Here is a 19,317-nt window from a genome sequence, read left to right as displayed (position 1 = left end):
CATTTGTGATGTAGATTAAAATGTATTAAAAGAGGGTCAACAACAGAGCCCTATGGCAAGTCACTAAAGACTTTTTTCCAGTAAGCTTTTGAGATAATTTTCAACCAGCAGCACACACATCTACATGTATCATTAAACATTAAGACATCAGAAATACGTGTGTTGAAATATTTGAGATGTGTTATCAAATACTTTTCTGAAATGATAATCATTTGCAAATTAAATATGATACGTACTTCTGGGAATCACACAGCCTCCTCATGATTACTACTTATTTTTAAGTGTTCATATATCATTGGTGAAAAACCTGTTCTTAAATCTACATTGGATTTGCCTATTTATAGTTTCTGCAATATATATATATATATATATATATATATATATATATATATATATATATATATATATATATATATATATATTCCCCACTTTGAATAATCAAGTATTTGCACTTTTGTAGTATCCTAGGAATTGCTGTATTTCCAATTTTGTAGAATGACAACTGATATTCTACAACTACACCTGCAATTACCTTTGCACCTAGGTTGTGACTCATGACCTTTTACTCTCTACTTAAGAGAGAGTCACAGAATAGAAAGGAGAAAATACATGGCTTCTAATGTCAGACAGGGTTAGATCCCTGTTTCAGTGTTTCCTTTAAATATGCGTTATATCTGTGGGTGGCTTAATGACCTTCTCTTAGCCTCAATTTCCTCTTCTGTAAAAGTAATGATACCTCTTAAATTCCTAGGAATGCATGAGATGTGTGTATAAAATTTCACTGGTGATCAAAGCTTTTGAACTCATGTATTTAAGTTACTCATCCTTATACTCCCAGAGTCTGTAAGAGAACATGTAGCAAATTTCCCAAAAAGTAATTTTTGAATAAATGTATGGCACTGAGTAGTTGTCAATTAACATAAGTTTAATTTCTTCTTCCTCTCCTGCTTTGGGCCTAACTTCTTCTTAGCAAAGTTCTACCCTGTACACTTTGAAGATCATTGGCTTTCATGTGGAAAGTAGAGGTACAATAAACTCATGGCCAAGGCTAATCCTTCCTTTATGGTCTTTTTTCATATAAAATAGAAAAACAGACATTTTTTGTTGTCCTCAGTATATTTCACAAACCCTAACTTATACGGGATTTTAATATTTTTGTGATGAATTTTCTAGCTGGAATACTTTATATTTTTCCATTGAAATGTGCTTTTTTCTCCATGATGTTGCATTCTTAGATAACTCCCTCTAGAGCTACACTGATTTATTTAGAAGTCACCTCCTTTCCCTTATTTAAAGGATTATTTTTGATTGAATAGTCAGAATTTATTTTCTTAGAGATTCCTACCCTTTTTGAATTACCCTCTTCTTTTAAGTTCCTGAACACAGACTTTTGTTTTTTATGAATATTTTGAAGCTGCTTTTCTAAAGGCCAGTGCACACATCAGACCATACCCTGTATGTACCCTTCCTTTGATTTTATGCCAATGTTTATACATCAAAAATCAGCTCTTCATTTTTTTTTGCAATGATTTTCAAAGTAGCAATCCCCATAGTTGCTTCCATCACCTTCTAGAAAATGAATCTATTAGTGAGAAGAGTCGATAATGTATCAAGTTTTCTATTTTAAATGGAATGAAGCTTCTAAGACATCTTTATATATAAGGGCTGCAATATACTTCTGTACCTTTTATATGTTAGTTACACCTCAGTATCCCTATATTTTAATTGCATTATACAACTTAACCAACTCATCTAATATGTTAGCTTCTAAAATAGCAGCTGCTAGTACTTTTCTGTCCTTTATTTTTCTTTCAAATGCCTTCCAAATGCAAACCACCGCAATAACCTCATGATTTCCCCTACAGTTGAATGCTACAATAACTTGAATGAGACTTGGTTGTGAGCTCTGTGAGATTCTTATCCAAAAATGTCAGCACGAAGATGCTGGGTCAGGCTGAAGTGACACTGACATAGTATGATCCATCCAAATTTCAGGGCTGGCCCTCAGGTGGGGATGAGATGAGCAGCTGAAATTCATTATATAGTTTTGCTTGTAACAAACCAAGCTAGAGTTAATCTGGTGGGGAAAATACAGCAGCATTATTTCAGACTATAGGTTGAAACTGGAAGTCAGAAGGACAGAGAAGAGCCCCCAAGTCTACGACAACAGTAACCACTGCTGAGCAAGGATGGGAAAAGCAGGGGCAAGTATACCTTCTTACACATGCAAGTATGCCACCCTTTCTAATCAGCTCAGCTCCATAAATAAAGCTTTCTTTTCTGGGAAAAATTGTGCACTGTTGGTGGGATTGTAAATTGATGCAGCCACTATGGAAAATAGTGTGGAGGTTTCTCAAAAAATTAAAAATAAAACTACCATATAATCCAGCAATTCTACGTCTGGGAATATATCCAAAGGAAATTAAAACACTAACTTGAAAAGATATCTGCACCCTATGTTTATAACGGCATTATTTACAGTAGCCAAGACATGGAAACAACCTAAGTGTCCCTCAATAGGTGAATGGATAAAGAAGATGTGGCATATATATATGAATACTATTCACTTTTTAATTTTATTTATTTATTTATTATTTATTTATTTATTTATTTATTTATTTATTTATTTTTGGCTGCGTTGGTTCTTCGTTGTTGTTTGCGGGCTTCTCTAATCGTGGAGAGCAGGGGTTACTCTTCGTTGGGATGCATGGGCTTCTCATTGCAGTGGTTTCTCTTGTTGCAGAGCATGGGCTCTAGGCACTTGGGCTCCAGTAGCTGTAGCAGGCAGGCTCAGTAGTTGTGGCTCGCAGGCTGTAGAGCGCAGGCTCAGTAGTTGTGGCACACGGGCTTAGTTCCTCTGCGGCATGTGGGATCTTCCTGGACCGGCGCTCAAACCTGTGTCCCTCACATTGGCAGGCAGATTCTTAACCTCAGTATCCCTGTACCACCAGGGAAGTTGTGGTACATATATACAATGGAATATTACTCAGCCATAAAAAGGAATGAAATTGAGTCTTTTGTTGAGACGTGGATGGACCTAGAGACTGTCATATAGAGTGAAGTAAGTCAGAAAGAGAAAAACAAATATCGTATATTAACGCATATATGTGAAACCTAGAAAAATGGTACAGATGAATCGGTTTGCAAGGCAGAATTTGAGACACAGATGTAGAGAGCAAATGTATGGAGACCAAGTGGAGAAAGCTGTGGGGAGGGTGGTTATGGTGGTGTGCTGAACTGGGTGATTGGGATTGACATATATACACTGATGTGTATGAAATTGATGAATAATAAGAACCTGCTGTATAAAAAAATAAATAAAATTAAATTTAAAAAATTTAAAAAAAAGAACAACTAATCCTAAACTTTCTTTGGGTTATTTGTATGGAAATATGTTAATATAAATGTTTCAGACATTACATGAAACATTACATTTTAGGAATTTCATGAAATTCCTAAAAATCTTATATGTTCTTGTATAATGTTATAAGGCATAATTCTAGTTGTTACTTTAAAATGTATATCTCAGAACTAACTAAATTTCCTTGTCAATTGCATTATTATGAACTTTCATCAAATCTTTAACCATGGTCATTTTAAAGTCCTTTGTCATTTACAGACAGTTCTGGGTGTATTCTGATGCTTTTGCAAAAATGATCCTATAAAAGGGTTTCATCTTCAAGGAATTCATGGAAAAGACTCTGACAAGTACAGGTTTCTGGTAACTGACTATACTGCTGAACTGAATGAATAAGCATTTTCAGAACTCTAATGGAAAACTGATGAACTCATAAAAGTGGTAACAAAAGATCAAGATAAAAAAATTAATTACATGGGACTGAGTGAACTGATGAGGATGATTATAATTTTTGTGACTTTCTGTTTGAATAAAAAAAATGTTTAAAAAAATGCATTCCAATATGCATCAGGTGCAGACAAATACTGGTTGATTCCACTTATGCGAGGTATCTAGAATAGTCAAAGTTATAGGCCAAAAAGTACAGTGGTAGATGCCAAGGGGCAGGGAGGGGGTGGGGTGGGGACGAGGAATGGGGAGTTAGTGTTTGAAGGGGAAGAGTTTCACTTTGGGCAGGTGAAAAATTCATGTGATGGATGATGGTGAGAGTTGCACAACAATGTGAATGTACTTAGTGCCACTAAACTGTACAGTTAAATATGGTTAAATAGTATGTTTTATATTATGTGACTTTTACCACAATAAAAAAAATTTTTTTAAAAGAAACAGTGCATTTTCCTTGTGATGAGAACTCATGATTTACTCTCAACAACTTTCATATAAAACATACAGCAGTGTTAATTATATTTATCATGTTGCACATTACATCCCTAGTACTTATTTATCTTACAACTAAAAGATTGTACCTTCTGACTACCTTCATCCAATCCTCCCTCCCCCAATCCTTCACCTCTGGTAACCACAAATTTGATCTTTTTTTCTATAAATTCGTTTGTTTGTTTTTGAAGTATAATTGACCTGCAACACTATGTTAGTTTTTGGTACACAGCACAGTGATTCAATATTTCTATACATTTCAAAAAGATCACCACAATAATTCTAGTTATCATCTGTTACCACACAAAGATATTACATTATTATTGACTATACTCCCCACACTCTACATTTCATACCTGTGACTCATTTATTTTGTAACTGAAAAGTTATACCTCTTAATCTCCCTCACCTATTTCTTTCTTAGAAATATCTCTCATAGGAAATATCTGTTTACTTATTGAGAAATAGCCATTGGCTCTAAATTCTAATTTATAATGTTTACTTCTTTGAACATAATCTTAATTGAAACATTAAAACATATTTTGCTTTTCTCTTCATTTTTATTCTTGAAGAGAAAATGATGAAAACCTGTGGGCATCATGTTATAGTCAACTTTTAAAACATTTTTCAAAGGCCTGACTCTGTTGCTAATTGTTCTTTAGCATTTATGTCACACACTGACTTTTGAAATCTTGGTTATGCTATCAAAAATTTGTTCAATAAATCATTTTAGTTATGTGAATACTGATTTTAAATAGGACGACTTTTTTACATTTAAATACTATAGCTTTAATATTATAATAATATTTATTTGACATTGACATTCATTTGTCCAGGTTTTTGGAGTAAGTCTTCTGTGCTAATTAGATTTTTCCATTTTCTGTAGTCTGAAATGGAAGAATTTAAAGAATTTGCATGTGGAGTCACAAGCACTATATTTTTATAATCTTAGTTAACATTTCATTATTCCTACTCACTATTAATAAAGAAGGAAAACAAGCCAGTGAAATTTACACAGTGATCTCCACCATGAATTAAAGCTGACAGTCAGAAGAGAGAATAAATGAGGAGTGAATGCTGAAATACACTCGGGATATCACCTTCCTACGCTGCCCATTAAAGGTGACATAGGCCCAGAAGAATGAGCTCCTCCTGATCAGAGGAAAAAGGAGACAAGATTAGTGTCTGCGTAGATAGTGATTGAATTTTTCAGTCTTCTGGAAAATTAAAGCCTGACCCAAACATACACTTCTGTTTTGTTTCCTTTGAGACAGCCAAGAGTATGAGATAATAATTCCAAGCATTTCAAATACCAAGAGATGCCAAGACTGATGCACTGTTTCCTATTTCATGAGCTCAGGACAGGATGCTCAGCTCATAAACACATTTAGGGAGCTTCATGGGACACAAAATCACTTACACAGCACTATGAGTAGCCATGTTTAATTCCCTTCCAAATGAATTTTTATGACTTCTCAGGGAGTCTTTTCAATTCCCTACACAGGTCATGAAATTTTGATTAAACATTTAATGAGATTCTTTGCATAGATCTGTCTTATTTCCCAAGCTTCTTCATTCTACCATGTCTATTCAATTCAGTGGCCCATCTCTAAAATAAACTATTAAAAGAAACTCATTATCCCTTCATAGTTTTAGAGCATACAATTTTGCAGTCTCGGCCTCCAGAGTTATAAGTTTTTTTAAAATATGTTTTTATCTAACAGTCGTTGGGAGCCTACTATGTGCTAGTCACTGTGTTGGAGGGTAAAAAAGACAGAGGTGAATAAAAATGGTGATTTTTTTTCTCTCAAATAATTCACAATATATTTGGAGATGTCAAGAAAGGTATTTGCAGTATGAAGGTGAGATGAACACAAATTGCTATGAAATAGCTGGTGCACTGGTACTTTCTGGCACATCATTTTTTTTTTCAGTATGGTGTGGATATAAATTCACTCAGAAATTAATCTAGATTTATCTGTTCAAGGCAAACAATAAAATTAGTCACTGCATCTTGACTCTTCTACCAGTAAACATGCAGAATATCACATATATAAATATTAAAAAACCTTTATTTTATATTATTATTATGGTGATAGTTATTAATGTGTGTCTGGTGTCCAATATTTCAAGCGTATACTACAGATTTTGATGTTAAAATAAGGTAAAATAATGATAGAAGAAGTTAAAGCATTGTTGATGTAAGAATAGTAAGAACAGAGAACAGAGAATAGTGAGGAGGAAGCTACCGACTCTGCCTGAGGCTGAGGAATTAGCCAAGGCTTGACGAGGGAATCACATTTATATTGAGATTCAAAGAATAGACATATAGATAGACACATAGCTAGCTCGTTAGCTAGATGATTAGATTGATTGATAAATAAATAGATAGCTAGATAGATAAAGAGTTCGTGGTCAGGAAGAGATGAGAGAGAGAACACCCTAGTCAGTAAGAAAAGTAAATGTATGATTAAATTTGTTATTAAATATCTTACCATAAAGAAATTCAGATCCAGATGATTTAATTGGTATTTCATACCACACATTTAATGAAGAAATAAAGCAATGTTATCCAAACTCTTTTGGAAAATATAGAAGGGAACATATCCAAACTTGTTTAATGAGGCATGCTTAGCTCTATTAGCAAAACTTGACAAATACACTAGAAAAACTAGAGTCCATTATACCTCCATGAACATAGTGACAAAAATCCTTAACAGTAGCAAAAAAAATTCAGCAATATACAAAATAAATAATTCACTATTGAGGGATGCAAGTCAAAAGCAGTCAATGTAATTCACCATATTAAAGAGAATAAAGGGAAAATACCTAAAAAAATGTAGAAAAAGCATTGGACAATTTAAAACATACTCATCAAAGTTGGAATCAAAGAGAATCTCCTCAATCTGATATAGAGCATCTACAAAAAATACCTGTAACACATATTTAATAGTAAAAAAAAGAACCTTTCCCATGAAGATTGAAAAAAAGAGAAAAGTGTCTGCTCTCATCGTTTCATTCAACTTTGTATCGGAGGTCCTAATCAATGCAATAATTTAAGATAAAGAAATAATAGCCATAACGTTTAAAAGAAAGAGTTAAAACTCTCTTTAACAGGTACCAAAATTGTTTACATACAAAATGTTTAAAACTTTTTAAAAATAAGCTTATAGAACTCAGAAATAATTTTAACAAAGTCACAGGGTATAAAGTCAATATACAAAATCAACTGTATTTTTTAAAGCTAGAGGCAATAAATTGGAAAGGAAATTTTAAAAACCCATTTACAGTAACGTAAAAAATACAAAATACTTAGGATTAAATTTAATGAAAGATGATAAACCACTGCACATTGAAAACTATCAAACGTTTATGAGGAAAAGTGGAGAGATGAACCATGGTCAGGAGTTGAAAAACGGTTGTTAAGATAGTAATTCTCTCCATTGATCTACAGATGCAACTCAATCCCAATCAACATCTCAATAGACTCTTTTGTAGAAATTTAACAACTGATTTTAAATTTATGAAAACACAGAGGATCTGGGATAACCAAAATAATTTTTAATAAGAACCAAATCTGGCTTCAAGACTTTCTATCAGGCCACTTTAATCATGCTATCATGAAAACAAAGTGACCAGTGGAACAGAGTTATTTGTTTTTTTAAAAAGGTGCCCAGGTAATTCAATTGGGATGGAAAAAATCTTTTTAGCAAATTTTGCTGAAACAGCTAGCTAATATATAGAAACACAAACTTAAACACTTGTCTCACACCACACATATACTTGCAAATGCAATTCAGATGGATCTTAGACTTAAATGTAAAAGTTAAAACTACTAAGCTTCTTGAAAACAATAAAACTTTATGAACCTGGAGTACGCACGGTTTCTTTCAAGATGACAAAGAAAGCACTACTAGTAAAAGAAAAAAAATAAATTGTACTACATTAAAATTAAAACCTTCTGCTTCACCAAACAGCATTAAGAGAAAGAAAAGGGAAGTCATAGACGGGGAAAAGATATTTTTAGTACATATATCTGATAAAGTCTTGTATCCTGAATATATAATAACTTCTATAAACCAACTTGTAAAACAAGTAATTCAATTAAAAAATGAGCAAAATACTTTGTTCCAGCTTTCTATCACTGAGTAATGAGCCACCCCAAGATTAATGACTTGAAACAAAAACTCTCATTTATTTTGCTCACAAATCTGCAATTTGAGCAAGACTCAGAAGGGATAGCATAGAACTGCTTTATATGGTGAGAGCTCAAATGGCATGAGGACTGAGGTAACTCAATGCCTGGTGGTTGGAATGAATTATCTGAAGGCTTACTTATTTGCATATCTGGAAGTTGTTTTTGGATGAAGATTGGTACCTCATCAGGGACTGTTGTGCATAACACACTGCACATGTCCTGCCCATGTGGCTGCTTGGCTTCCTCGTAGTGGAGCAGTTGGGTTCCAAGAGTAAGCATCCCAAGAGAATGTGGAAGCTTCAGGTCATTAAGGTCTACTCAGACACTGGCACTGTTGAGTAAGTGGCATCTGTTACCTATTATCAGGAGTAGAAGTCTGAACACTTCTGCCCATCGCATCTTGGTATTGAAGTTGCCAAGGAAAATACAAGACAGTCAAGCACGTGTATAGAGTGTGGGTGTAGTGGGTGTCTGTCTCCCATAGCCTGTGTATTCCTCCTTGCATCCTATGCAGGGCAGTTAGCCTGCACACATCCTTCCTATGCTGCAGCAGAAGGATCCCATACCCTTCTTACAGGTGACAGATATTGCAATGGGGCTGGTCAGGTGCTGTGTGACATGTTTAAGCAGAACAAAGGAGTACACATGGAGTGTCAAACAGGGAAAGATATTTTCACACAAGTTGAAAAGTCCAGCACTGGCTATGAGGAAGAAAGTGTTTGGTGAGGAAGTGTTTTGGTCACAAGACCCATTCTTATCTGACTAAGTAGGGGTTGGGAGACTGCAGGCAAAGACTCTTCCCCAAATGTCACAGTGCTTCTTCTGCCATATAAGATTAGTCAAACTGTCACAGAGCCTAGAACAATGAAAGGAGCTATAGAACCTAATGAAAGGAGTGTCAGTGAATTTGGGGACCATGTTTTAAAACTGCCACAGTCTACCTTCTAGTCACAAATCACTAGTATTCCTTTCACAACTGAAATACACTCACCCCCTTCAAAAAACCCTTAAATACATATCTCATCCATTACTTCATCAGGCTCAATTTTAAAGTCCAGGATTTTGTCATCTAAATGAGATATTGGTGAAGACAAGGTGAATTTGTTTTAACGTCTAAATGTGGTTCGTTTCAATATGAAGATCTGTGAACTAAAGAAACAAGTTATCCATCCTGTCCCCCCATCGCCCCCCCATCCAACATATACTGGTGAAAGAGGCAAAGAGTAACCGAATAACTGCTACAGACACATTCAAAAGGGGGGAAAATTGGAGACACATATCAGTTACCAGTCAGTAGCAAGTTAGAGATCCAGCTGGGCATACATCATCACTTTCTTGATTATGGTCAAATACTGCTCCCTGAAAATGATTTTCTGTAACTCATGGCTTCATACTTTTTTTCTACTTAAAAGATTTTATGAAGCATCGCCTTAGATCTTCCTGAGCTCTTAACAATGGATCTTAAGGTATCTCTCTAGATTGAATCTTTTTCTCTGAAATTTTTCTTACTTTGAGAATTTTCTGCCATCTGGAAAGGCTGGGAATGAGGAACAGTTTTATTTTCAAATCCAGAAAGTATGGGCTTCTTTATATTTAACCAGTCATTCTTTTTTCATTTCATTTTATTTTATTTTATAACCAGTCATTCTTAAACTCATCTCTCTCCTCTTGCATTTTATCACAAACAAGAATACATAAGGTGGACCTTTCAATATTCTACTTGGATATCTCTTTAACTGTATGAGGGCAGACTATGTCCTGCGATATGATGTCTATTTCTGTAAACAAAGTTTTACTATAATACAGACATACACATTCATTTATGTATTTTCTACGCTTGTTTTCACACAACAGTGGCATAGTTCAGTAGTTTTGACAGAGATTGTACAGCCAGATAGCCTGAAATATTTACTTTCTGGCCCTTTAAGAAAAAGTTTACTGACCCCTGATAAACTTATCATGGAGTTCATTTGATAAATTTGGCAAATTTCCTATTTTCCATTTAACCTCAGATGCCAGTATCGCCACATATCTCACCAATAAATTGTGAGGGTCCCCTTTCCTCCTGCTTCCAGTATTTTCTTCACATAACTTTAAACCTTCACTGCCAGCCTTCTCTTAAGCTTCTGCTTGATGTCTTTAGGATTTTACTAATATCCTTTGGTTTTCTCTCACCACTTAATCACAAAGCCATTGTCACGTTTTAGTTTTTGTTGTAAAGCAACCGAAGTATATTCTAACGTTGGATAGCAAACCATTCTATAGCTAAGTCTCAAAACAAAAACAATCATTTGTTTTGCTCATCAATCTGCAATCTGAGTAAATCTCAGTGGAGACAGTTTGACTCTGTTCCACTTGGTATCAGCTAAGGCAATTCAAATGGGGCTAGAGGACCCACTTGCAAGAGGGTGCACTCACATGATGCAAGTTGGTGCTGGCTGTCTCTTCTTATCCACGGGGATCTCTCCACAAGACGGCATGTGTTTTCAAACTGTATGATGGCTGGGTTTCAAGAGAGAGCATCCCCAGAAAACCAGGTAAGGTAGGCACTGTCTCACTTGTTTTTAAGATGAAGTGACATACACCCCTAGTGGCAGGAATGTCAAGAAAGCATTGTATGAGAAACATATGTAATGGGAGATATTATTGTGCCTACTTTTATTATCATTATTTAGGAAAATGTATCTGCAACAGATTTCAACAGATCCTTCACAAAAGAAGATAGATAGATGAGGGGTAAGCACACACAAAAAGAAGTGCTCAACGTCACTTGTCGACAGGGAAATGCATATAAAACCCCAACGAGGCACCATTTCACAGCTACAACCATTTCATGTGACTAAAATTGAAAAGACTGGTAACACCACACTAAACACTGGCAAAGGTGTGGAGCGATTGGAACTTTCATATATTGCTGGTGAGGACATAACATGGTACAACCACTTTGGAAAACTGGCAGTTTCTTAGAAAGTTAATAGCAATTCCACACCTACATATTCACTCAATAGAAAGAAAACATTGTCCACAAAAGCCTTGTATAAACATTTTTATAGCTGCTTTATTTATAAAAGCCAGAATACAAGATACAACCCAACTGTCCATCAGTAGGAGAACGGACGAGTGAGTGTGGTATGTTTGTACAGGGATGAATAAATAAAAAGTAGTTAATTATTGATATGTGCAACAAAGTGAGGTGACTCTCAAAAGCATTATGTTGGGGCCTCCCTGGTGGCGCAGTGGTTGAGAGTCCGCCTGCCGATGCAGGGGATACGGGTTCGTGCCCCGGTCTGGGAGGATCCCATATGCCGCGGAGCGGCTGGGCGCGTGAGCCATGGCCTCTGGGCCTGCGCGTCCGGAGCCTATACTCCGCAACGGGAGAGGCCACAACAGTGAGAGGCCCGCATACTGCAAAAAGAAAAAAAAAAAAAAAAAAGCATTATGTTGAGGCAAAGTGTCTAGATACAAAAAAGTGCATAATAATACTTAATATATTCTATGTAATTAAGAATAAGTAAAACTATCTATGGTGATAGAAATTAGAGCAGTAGTTGCCTTTGGGGATGAAAATTAATTTGGTATGATGAATATGATATATATCCTGGTCAGAGTGGTAATTGCCTGGGTGTATACATTTGTCAAAAGTGATCATGGATTTTTTTGCATGTAAATACCTCATTAAAATAGTTTTAAAACTCATTGAGTTGTACACATGATTTGTGCATTTTTTCTTTTATGTTATAGTAAAAAAACATTTGAAGAAAAATTGAGATAAATCTGTGCGAGTTTTTAGGAAAAATATGTGTAAGATATCTGTCCTGCCTGTGACCCTGATCACCTCTCCCCCCTCTTCAAGAGCTATATGGATGCCCCTGAGTTATTCTTGGCAGTTTTATATAATTTGAATTTGCTTTTGAATTCCCAGTCTCTGTGTGATTCCAAACTCTGAACTCTCACATTTTCAACATCAACTACATCTCTTGACATTGAAATCCCAGCTCTCACTAGTGTAGTGCTTTTCAAATTTACTGTGCCCAGGAATCTTGTCAAATTGCAGATTCTGACTCAGGAGGTCTGGAGTGGGATTTGAGAGTCTGTACTTGCAACAAGCTCCCAGGTGATGTTGCAGCTGCTGGTTCAGAGGCTGCCCTTAGAGTGACAAAGCTCTGTTGCACACTGGTGTGGCTTTCCTCTCTGACTCTCACTGCCCTGAGTGGTCTCAGGCAGGAATCCTCCCCAGTTTCTGGCACCATAAATACAAATTATGACACTACCCGCCAGACCACTTCCTATGCCAGGCTAGCCCCAGGTCCAATACAAGGGAATTATTTAACCACTAACCACATGGAAAGTATGTTAAGTATCTCATTTATCTGGGGATAAATTTTTCCACTTCTGTTAATTTTCCAAATCACTGAAATTTACTCTAATCTACATTAATATTATTTTTGTGCATCTAACTCTTTGTAAGACTCATTACACTTCCCCGAAGTCATATTTGGAGAATAGTAAAAATGATTGCATCTTTCATTAGTAACTCAGGGAGGGACATTACTAATCTGAAATGCAGTGATACCGTCTGGAGCTATTGAGATCTGTTTATCCCTACTTAAAAAGGTCCTAGACTGCCATTCTTTCTGGGCTTTTATTTCCAAAAAACTTTTGGAAATAGTTTTTGTTTTCCTCATTCCCCAACAGACTCTCAGCTGTTAGTTCTTAGTATTGGACTTCAGCTTGCCTGCCTCTAGAAGGCATCTTTCTCTCTTCTAATTGCTGTTTTGATTCAATTATAAAAATTAAAAGAAATGATCAAGCAATGGCATTATTCATTTGTTTAAAATAAAATTAAAAAAAAACTCTTATTGAGGCCATAGAATTTCCTCCTGTTGGAAGACGCTGGAGCTTTTGTGTCTAACTTTCACCAATTTGGTAACTTAGAAGCTAATTTTGCCTTCTTTTTATTATGGACTATGTTCTACAACAATGTTTGTTTGTATTTGGTTTATAGACAATGTACAATAGGATCAGCTGTGGCACTAACATAAAATTAAGACTCTAGGGCCCAGCGTTAGAGGCTCTCACACATTAGATCCTGAGTTGGATCCAGGAGTCTGCGTTGAGCAAACACTTTGGAGGCTTCCTGTGTCAAGCAAATTTGAAACCCACCGTTCCTGTGCAAGTGTCACCACTCATCTGAGGATCATTGTGCCTTCTTTAAATTCTCTTTACAGTATCTCTTTTATCTCCCATCTTCTCGATTATAGCTGAGACACTCCTCATGCTGCATCAGAAGACGCGTTTGTCACAATTAGGAAGCTTCTTATCACTTAATGACTCAATCCTTTCCATTCCTTGGGGGTAGAAAATCAGAAGGAAATGTACTAACTTACATATCAGCCCTCCACACCTGATCTGTGACCCTTCAAACCTAAACACTGACTGGGTAGAGCATCTAAGCTGCAAATTCACAGATCTGCCAACAAATACACGTCTTTCCTAGATGAAAAAAACGGATGTAGAACTTAAGGTTTAAACTGAAGCTCATCTTGTGGATGTGGAAACAATTCCCTCTATTTGTAATACGTATCATGTATCCAACAATTAATAACTCTTGTCTGAATTTTAAGAAGTCCTCTAAAAGTGACTCATTTTTCATTCTTTTCTGTCTAAAGTTGCATGAGACATAAAAGGAAATCCAAGATTTTGTCTAAGGTAGAAAACCAGAGAGAAAAGACATCTCTGAGACCAATTTTTGTGGAAGAAAAGCCCTCTCCTTCTCTGTCTCCCTGTGCCTGTCTCCCAGCAATTAACAGCTGTAGAAGGAAATCACATACTCATGGTCACCACTCTCAACTTTGTTCCTGTATTACCTTAGCACGTTTTAATAAGCACCTGACTCTCCACTCTCTATAACAATTCATTTATTCCACAAATATTTATTGAGCATCTATGAGGCAGGAACTGTACTAGTTGCTAGGGATACAGGAGCAAAAAAGGAGGTAAAAAGCTCTGCTTTCCTTGCTTTTACATCCTAGTGGAAAAGGTAGACAATAAACAAGACAAAAAATTAAGTGTATAATATGATAGGTAATTATAAGTGCTAAGGAGAAAATAATAAAGAAGGGATGGAGATAAGAAATGTTGGTAGGACAGTTGACATCTTAGTGTGGCCAGGAAAGTCTCTGAGAGGCAAGTTTGGGGTAAATCCTGAAAGATATGAAGAAACTAGCCACTTGGACATCCAGAGAAAGGGAATCCCAGGCTGAGGAAGTAGTGAGTGCAAAGGTCTTGCACTGAGATCATGGCTGGTGTTTTCATGGAAGGCTGAAGCTGAGTGAACAAGGGAGAGAGGAGTAGGAGAAGATCTCAGACAGGAGACTAGGAGGGACAGAAGTGAATGATACGATGCACAACAGGTCTTAATTCTTGCCCGGTTCTTCATCTGAACCAGACAAGTCATTGGTGGGCTTGAGCAGAATGATATGATCTGAATTGAGTTTTAACAGGATCATGCTGCTGCTACGTTGAGAACAGATTGGAGAAAGATGAAGATAGAAGCAGTATGAAAGGACTAGAGGCTATTGCAATAACCCAGGCCAGAGATGAAATGATTTCTACTTTTCTGTACTGTTATCAAATTCCCAACATACCCTTTTCCTGCTCACTCTTAGTTGATGGTGCCATCCACTGGGAAATGTGGAGCAATCTCATGAGAAGCCCCTCATCTTCCCACCATGAACTTCTCCATATCTGCAACTGTGGTGAACCTCTCTTCCTTTCTTCTAACCACAATGGAGGAAATTATCTTCTTCTAATAAAAGGTACGTAGTAAAATACACTGAGTGAATACCGGCTCTGGAAGTAGATGCTTGAAATATAATTTTGTCTCCTCCACTTAAACTCTCTGTGACTTGGGAAAATTCCCTGTGGTTCTGCGCCTCAGTTTCTTCATCTACAATATGAGGACAATGGTGAAAATTACTTCAACACATTGTGTAAGAACTAGAAAAATAATAATTGTATATTCTTATCATTGAGAAGGGAGCCTGGCACATAATTAGAGCTCAGTAAAACTTGGTTTCACTTTCCATGCATGCTCTGGAACCCCTCTTGCCTCTGTCCTTGAAAACAACACCCCAGTGATGAGTCTCCCTTTCTCCTGCATTTTCAACATTTTGTTCCCGACAAGATCCTTTTCTTCAGGGATTAAATATGCTCAGGTTTCCCCTATCTTTAAAAAAAAAAAAAAAGGCTCCCTGGACTTTTTTATTAGCTCAGGTTTACTATTAACTAGGAAGCCTGTTACAAAAATTGAAGCACGAATGCCATATTTGAAAGGAAAAGAAAAGTGTGGCAGGGAAGGCATAAAGCAACATAAAATGAGGTGTTATCAAACAGATACCCCTTCATTATTAGCTCTCAAGTATGCAGGAGGTTATTCAACAGATAGGACTGCTTGACTCTTGCACTTTCTCTGGAAAGGCCGCAAGAAGAAAATGTGTCCCTAGTAGTACCAGGAGGAAGAAAGGTGAGGGAATCGATTTGCCTAACCCTTGTGTAGCTCTTGTTTTCCAGAGGGCAATGCCTGGCCTTTGAGGAGTGAATTTCTCTGCCCTTTGGAGTTTGTGGTCTGAGTCTCTGGGATGCCAGAATCCACACTGGAATACGTTAGTCTGGCTGTGGTTGTGATTCATCCAAGTTCAGAAGTGACAGGAGAAGCCAGAAGATCTTGTGGTGCAACTGGTCCGCTTGGCCACCTAAAGGAGCCGAGAGAGATCCTGTTGCTCTTAGGGGCAAGTGACTGGTCAGGCCCAGACAAGGAACCTGTGTTGGTCCGAGCTGTTTAGCTGCCACTGAGGCTGAGCATCTGAGAGGCGGGTGATGCCAAAGGAATATGAGTCACAAAGTACATATGGCTGATGCAGCCTCATAGCAGCTCACATTTACTCCTGTTTCTTCAACTCTTTACAAATTTCTTGAAAGAGCAGTCTATATACTGTCTCTTCTTTACATCCTATTAGCTCTGAAGTTGCTTTTCACACTAACCCTAACCGTGTATTCAAATGGCTCCCAGTATAGTCATCAGTGACCTCTATGAGCCTAAATCCAAATAACGTTTTTCAATCCTTATCTTATTTGACTTGTCGGCATCATTTGCTGCAAATTGATAATCTTCTTCTCTAGTCATTCTCTGCCCTTGGCTTCCAAGACAAGGACTTCTAGATTTCCTCCTATCTTTCGGCTTGCTGCTTTCCTTCTCCTCTACCGTGATTCCTTTAGGTGGTCGAGTTCCTCTGGGTTGCATTCCAGATTGTCTTCTCTCCTTTCTCTACTTGCTCTCCCTTGCTATTGCATCCATTGCATGGCTTTAGTTACCACATATAATCCAGAGCTGCCTCCTATGAAACTATACCTTTGACCCAATCTTCTCTTCTGAGGCCCAACCCAACTTCTGTTTATTTTTATTTGGTGTTTTTATAGACACCTCAAACTTAATCCATACTCAAAATTTAATGCTCAACGTGGGAACCATCCTTGACTCCTCTGTCTCTCTCTCTCTCTCTGTGTACATATAATCACCATGTCTTTCATATTTTACTTTAAAAAATCTTTCTTGAATTCATCTAGTTCAACCCATTTCTTTCCTAGGTCAAGCCATCTTTTGTCTGTATGAAAACAATGACCTTATCTTTAGTTTCCTCTCATGGGCCACTCCAATCTATTTGCCACACTGCAGTATAAGTGATCTTTCAAAACAATTTCCTAGGCCCTACACCCACCTCCCAGTAGTAACTTCCCTCTCTTCTCTTCTCAGCTGAGCAGAAAAATCTCTAATATGTACTTGCAATCTACATTTCCTGTTTCCCATCTTCTAATCATAATTGGCCCACTCCAAATGAGTTTCCACCTCCCAGTAATTCCCTCTCTTCTCCAATTCTTCCCAGTTAAACTAAAAAAAAAAAAAAAAAAAAAAATTGCTCATACAATTGCAGTCTACATTTTCTCAGGATAGTTCCCAATCTTCTAATCATGCATTAAACCGTTCCAAGATGGCTTCCATCTACATTGCCTGCTGAGATGTTGCTAAATCCACAGGGGCATTTTAAAGTCCACATCTTATTTAACCTCATAGCAGTATTCCAGAGTGTGGGTCTCTCCACCTTTCTTGAGATACTCTTCTTTTTTCTCGTCAAGAGGTTTTAATCTTATATTTTAGAAGTTCCTTTTGTCTTCATAGACTCATCTTTCACCCAACAATCACGTTAGAATTACCATAGACCCTTTCTTCCTTTTCAATTTTATCCATTGCATTTATTTTAAATGACCGTGTATGTATAACATACACTAAATTCACATCTCTAGCTCATGCTTTTTCTCTTATCTTCAGATAGATATATGCATGTGGCTACTTATATCTCATCTTGAATATCTCAAGAGAACCTAAAACTCAGCATCTTCAAAACCAAACTTATGAGCTCACTCCTGAAACCTTGTGTATTTTTATTGTTCTTTGTCAGTGAATGGCACCACTAGTCTTTGAATTTTGCAAGTCAGAATCTTAGCAATGTTTTACTGTCCTCAATTGTTAATTCAGTCCTGCTTCAGGTCAGCTCAATATAACCTTCTGCATATCTCCTTAAATAATATTTTCTTTCGCAAGGCATCAGCAACTCACTCCCCTGCCTAGAATAAGTCCCTGAAAACTTTTGACCCTTCTGATAAAGTTCAATATCCTTATCATGGCAGGCTTTTGCATGACCTGGCTCCTGCCAATCTTTCTGATCTCATATTGGATTACCCCCTCTTGCTCATTTCTCTCTAACCACAATGACCTCTTTTCCTCTGCTTTGAACGCAATAAGGTTTTTCAGTTTCTGGGCTTTCACAATTTCCCAACGAGGTCTCTGCGTATCTAAGACGTGCTCATCTTCTAGGTCTTGAGTTAATGTCTAGTCCTCAGAGAATTCTAAATGACTAGAATAGAGTTTGTTATATATTTTCACTGCATAATTTACATTTCTTTTTCTTTCTTTTTTTTTTTTTTTTTTTTGTGGTACGCGGGCCTCTCACTGTTGTGGCCTCTCCTGTTGTGGAGCACAGGCTCCGGACGCGCAGGCTCAGCGGCCAGGGCTCACGGGCCCAGCTGCTCTGCCGCATGTGGGATCTTCCCGGACCAGGGCACGAACCCGTGTCCCCTGCATCGGCAGGCGGACTCTCAACTGCTGCGCCACCAGGGAAGCCCCATAATTTACATTTCTTTGGTAACTCTCATTACAACTTTAATTAAATGATGATTTTAATAATTAAATATTTATAATTATGTTTTTATATTTTTAATTAAGTAAGTGCTATGGACTGAATCCCATCCCCCTGCTCCAATTCATTTGTTGAAGTCTTAAGCCCCAGTGTGATGGTATTTGGAGATAGGGCCTTTGGGAAATAATTAGGTTTAGATAAGGTCATGAGGTTGGGTCCTCATGATGAGATTCATGCCCTTAGAAGAGACACCGGAGAGCTGGCTCTTTCTCTCCCACCAAGTGAGGACATAGTGAGAAGGAGGCCCTCTGCAAGCCAGGAAGAGGGTTCTCACCAGAAACTGAATCAGCAGCATCTTGATTCAGTCTCAAGAACTTCCAGCTTCCACAACTGGGAGAAATAAATTTCTACTGTTTAAGCCACCAGTGTGTGGTATTTTATTATGGCCGTTTGAGCAAACTAATACAATAAATCATTAAATATTATTAATTAAATAATTTAAAAATAAGATTTGCGTTCACATCTTAGATACCATGAGAGCAGGGACTATATCTGTCTTATTGTTTTATACC

The sequence above is a fragment of the Mesoplodon bidens genome, assembly GCF_964165515.1.
Source record: "Mesoplodon bidens genome assembly, chromosome: 1".
Taxonomy (NCBI): Eukaryota; Metazoa; Chordata; class Mammalia; order Artiodactyla; family Ziphiidae; genus Mesoplodon; species Mesoplodon bidens.
This window is presented reverse-complemented; position numbering follows the sequence as displayed.